At 41.7% G+C, this 5,143-nt stretch overlaps 2 non-coding genes across 2 annotated transcripts; one reads left to right on the top strand and one right to left on the bottom strand.

Annotated features, from left to right (window-relative positions):
- Positions 1 to 3,699: 3,699 nt before the first annotated feature.
- Trnag-ucc lies at positions 3,700 to 3,771 on the bottom strand. The gene has a single exon. It is a non-coding gene; the product is annotated as a tRNA-Gly (tRNA).
- A 577-nt stretch (positions 3,772 to 4,348) lies between these two features.
- On the top strand, positions 4,349 to 4,431 carry Trnal-cag. Its single transcript has one exon. It is a non-coding gene; the product is annotated as a tRNA-Leu (tRNA).
- The last annotated feature ends 712 nt before the right edge of the window (positions 4,432 to 5,143 follow it).

Genomic DNA, 5,143 nt, shown 5'->3' on the forward strand with positions numbered 1-5,143 from the left:
GCTGAGTAAATGAGACAAAATGCTTAAACACAAGAAACGAAAAGAGTCCCCACACTCATCACCACGCTGCGTTGCTCAGTTCGGCCTAAGTGGTTGGGGTCATCCCCCTTATACATGCATTTCCATACATGGTTTTCATGTAAGGGACAAGACACTGTGTAGAAAACCTTAGGAAAATATGTGAAAGGCTAGAGAAACCATGAGTTAAATTCTCCTAGTTCAGCAAATACTGACAGATTCCGTGTTGTACTGGGGAGAAAAATCTACTTGCTGAGACTACAGTCACCTAACAGTTGCCAGCTTGTTGCAAAGTGATGGAAGGAATTTAATCCCCAGCAAAATTACATTCCTGCTCTGCTTCTCTCCCATGTAACACAGTTTCAAATCAAAACCCGTGCAGCTTCCTGTGTCACAGCACCAAAGTCCAGGTCCTGAGCATGTTTCTGAGAACTGCCCCCGCTGGCTATGTCACCTTGCTCTGTGGCTGCTACCAGCTTCAGGCTGTGTGAGAAGGTCCTTGGAAGACCCCAAGAACTGCCATGATCAAGGTGCAGGATCAGAGTCCTGAGATGCGATGGAAAGTAGAAAGAAACCAGAATGACCAGCAGATTAAAGGTGACTGAAAAGGTAAAGAGGCAGAACAATGCTGTCAATATAAATATGGTAGCAAAATAGAAAAATGTTCTTTGGCCTTTGGGTCCAAAAGTGAACATGAAACCACCTGATGCAAAAGCATCTGAAAGCCTTGTATGTAGAAAGCCCCTGACTGGGTTTGATTTATCTCTAAATAAATCATAGCTCACATTGCATGTGTGGCTATGAGGAATGTGAAGAAAAGCTGTCTAAATTAGTGATGGTAGGGAAACCTGCCTTGATTCTGATCCTTCCAGAAGCATGCGAGGACAAACTCTAGAGAGAAAGCCTATGAACACAAGCAATGTGGGAAAGCCTTCCCTGATGGCAGTGGGGGAACTCACAATGAAGAGAAGTCCCTTTTATGTTAGCAATGTAGGGAACACTTCAGTTCTCCATTTACTTTGAAATATATGAAAGAGCTCACACTGGAGAGAAACCCAATGTAGATAATGTAAGAAAGCATTTTTTGACTCCCATAACCTCAGCAAAACATGAACAAATTCAGATTGAAAGTAAGTGTAAATATAAAATGTAGAAAGTCTTTGTTTTTACACTACCTGTGATAGAAACATGACGTTGATCAGTGAAGAAACTCTTATAAGTGTATATTCGATGGGTCAATCTCTAGACATTTTGGTTTTTTTCACACTTACAAAAGAACACAGGGGCCGGGGAGATGGCTCAGTAGAATAAGCATTTGCCTGACAAGCACAAGGGCCTGAGTTCAATCCCCGGTTCTACCAAAAAAAAAAAAAAAAAAAAAAAAAAAAAGAACACAATATGGTACCAGTACAAATACAAGGGACATACACAAGTCTTCAGGTGCCCTATCTGTAAGAATGCATACTGGATCAAAGTCTTGTGAATGTACAAAGTTCTCAGCTATAACTGGTATTTTTTAGAATCCTTTGAATCTGTTCAACAACAAAAAAAAAAAATAACTTTTAAAGTAGATTTCTGGGGGCTGGTGAGATGGCTCAGTGGTCTAAAGCACCTACTTAGAACAAGCTTAGCAAAGCACAGGGACCGCGGTTTAATCCCCCAGCACCGCATGCCAGCCAGCCCCACTCCCTGGTGGGCTGAGCTGGCCACACACACACACACCAAATAAATAAACAAATAAAAAAAAAAGACTAAGTGCAACATGACTTTTCCTATGCACATCAGATGTTGGGGCTAAAGTTCAAAAGGTGTGAACCTCCTGAGCTGAAATCCAAAATGTTTGACGGTAAAAATCACACTTTCCAGGCCAGGGTTATACTTCAAAGGAGTTTAGACTCGAAAAGAATCTCCAAGAGCATGGGGTTTCCACTTCACTTTACAGATTAAAAAAACTGAACACCAGAGAAAGTAAGACTTGTACAAAAGGAAATCGTTCACTGATGTTTAGAAGCAAAAAGAAAGAAAATAAAACAGCAACAGTGCCTGTTTGACCAGCACATCCACATTAGTAAAGTCCCAAAATCCCCAGGGCAGGGATGACATTCAAAGCTGTGAAGAGTTAGATGGTTAAAAATAAAAACAAAAATAAAATAAAATGAATAAAAATAAAAACAAGGCCAGCAACACCAAAAAAAAACCCACAAACACACAAAGCCCCCTAATTGGCAGGCCAGTGGTCCTTTCGGGGCTCGGTTACAGCCTGCAATCTGTCACTCCCTGTCGCGGGTCGTAGAGATGACGTTTCACAAGTCTTCACACCTCCAGCGACTGCTGGAAGCGTGAAAAAGCAACAAACCAGAAGGAAGGATGGAGGGAAGTGGCGCCATCTGCTGTTGGTTCAGGAAACTGCAAGGAGGAAAGATGCCAGCCCAGAAGTCAGGGTTTAAAGCAGAGTAAAAAACCCTAGTATTCTCTTTGTGGGCAACAAGAAGGTCTGGATATGGAAGATAAAGACAGAGGCAAGCCCAGTTAATGTTGGATCAGGTGAAAATCGCTTGCAGGACTAATCACCCACCCCCTTTAGGAAACACACTATAATCCTCCCCGGTATCCATGAAATTCATTGGAGAAAACCATATACTAGGGGACCCTAAATTTTAAATTTACTCAAGAGTTATAATCATCTTAACAGTAATAGCGGTCAGAGATAAAAAGGAAAAAACATTTCATCTTTCTCTATGACAGGCAAGGATGCTCACCACTGCAGTAACAAGATAAAGAACAGCCTCCTGTTAGGAACTGATTCCTACGAAGGTCGCTGCGATGCTGTTTGAGCACCCTTGGGGGTGACTGCTTGCTGACAAAATTATTTTCATGTGTAGAACTGCACATTACAGCAGAAACGTGATGCAGAGCCACAAGTAAATTTTTATTTTATTTTATTTTATTTTTTAATTTTTATTTTATTATAGCCACATTAAAAGTAAAAAGAAAGAAGTGATAAATCTAATAGTAAGTCCTATTTAATGAATACGGCGTGTCTAAATTATTTTGACATAATCAATATAAAGATTATTAACTAGATTTTTTTCCCTTACTGGTCTTTAAAATCTGGCATGTAGTTACATTTGCAGGCCGTGCACTTCACTGGAAAATTAAATTTGTATACGAAAAATCAGTATCTAAATTTAATAAAATTTATGATTGAAAAATAGAATCATGTCCCTGTTTTTGCTGAGCTTACTTCAGCGTTCTATAATAACTGAACTGAATTGAGTATCCGTTCACAAATTTCCAGTTTTTAATGATTTTACTCAGTGTATTTATTTCAATTAATTTGCAAATTAAATTTGAATTTGAAAAACCACTGTGTTTAGGCTCACAATTTCAAGTGTTCAGTGGTCATGACTACCTACCTCGCCGATAAAAACACAAGAAGGGGAGATTCAGACAAGAAATCACAGAACGCGGAGGATCCCAAAGAGTCTTCAAGTGTTGGAAGTTTAAAAAGAAAGGGAGGAAGGAAGAAACTTTAAAAAAAAAAAAAAATGTGAGGTAGGGCTGCAGTTCTCGATTTCTTTCAGGTCTAAGCTAAAGCGCACATCCCCATCTCTGGCTCCTCTCAGGTATGTTAAGTAACAGTGAGGAGAAAAAATAAAAATAAAAAACGAGAAACAGACGTGCGTTGGCCGGGAATCGAACCCGGGTCAACTGCTTGGAAGGCAGCTATGCTCACCACTATACCACCAACGCCTCGCACGCGTTCTTACTGGAATTTGTATATAAAGACACAGGTAGTGAATCTACTGAGGGCGGTAAATTCAGGATTTTAAGGCAAAATAGCTTAAGACTCTTGCCGCTAAGAGTCCGAGAGCGGAAAGCGCGGGACAGCCCGCCAGGAGGCGCCGATTGAGCCCTGCGCGCGGAGTGCGCCCCGCCGCCGCCGCCGCCCGCTTCCCTCCCAGCCCGCCGCTCCCGGCTCCCCGCCCCCGCTCCCGGCTTCTCCACGGCCCTCCATCCACCGGGTGTCTGATACGAAACAGCGACTTAGGTGAGAGGGACGGGCGCCTACTAGACCCACCGAAGCCTATCTCGGCCTCTCCAGAGGATGCTGGAGGGAATGGAGCGTCAAACTTTAACGTCATCGGGAAGTAGCAGACAGGAACCAGCTGTCGGTGACAGTTTTTGTTGCTGTGCAAATAAGTTTCGGAAGGTTTTTTAGTTGAAATAATAAATAGATTAAATACGATTGAAATTGGATATCATTTTATGTCTTGTTCCAGCAGTTGTCAATAAACTTAGAGGAAACAGAAAAACAGTTGTAGCGTGTGTCAGGATGGCCGAGCGGTCTAAGGCGCTGCGTTCAGGTCGCAGTCTCCCCTGGAGGCGTGGGTTCGAATCCCACTTCTGACAGCATCGTTTTTCTCCTAGAAAAGAGAGTACTGACAAACATTTGTATTTTGTTTAATATCGGGGTGTGTATCTACATGGAGATTGCTATATGCCATTGTAAATGTTGGGTTACATCGAAGATGCAATGAAACTGAAGATCTTTCTTTGCAAAAGAATACATAGACGTATTCACTGTGCACTCCAGTTTCCTGGTGCCTTGTGGATCTGTTCTTCTACAGTAACGTCTTGGGCCCTTTCCACACGTTAAGAGCTCTGATGAACCAGGCAGTTACAGTCTTTGAACAGGGGAAAGGCCTTGAAACCCACCCCCACCACCAAATCTACTCTTGCAGGTTTCCTTTTTCACGCCAGAAAAAGAAATTGACAACATAGAGAAGTAATAGGGAAAATATATTCAAGGAATCAGTTGCTTCGAGAAATTCTTTTTCATGGAGATCTCAAATCTTTTTGATTTGGGAGAAACTGGACGCGTAAAAAGCCTTGTTGTGGGGTGGGGTCTGAAATCTACATTTGTAAGACCTTTTGAGTTTGCCTTTTACAAGATATCCAAATGATTTGAAGGCATGTTAAAGTTTCAGAACGGTCCATCTAATCATAAGTGTCTGCACAGGTTGACCTTTAACCTGGAATCCTTGTCCCTTGTTTCACCCCAGCCCACCTTTTACTTAGTATCATTCAGGTATTTACGATTTTTTTTTTTCTTTTTCTTTTT

This window comes from Octodon degus, unplaced genomic scaffold, assembly GCF_000260255.1.
Source record: "Octodon degus isolate 3935 unplaced genomic scaffold, OctDeg1.0 scaffold00116, whole genome shotgun sequence".
Taxonomy (NCBI): Eukaryota; Metazoa; Chordata; class Mammalia; order Rodentia; family Octodontidae; genus Octodon; species Octodon degus.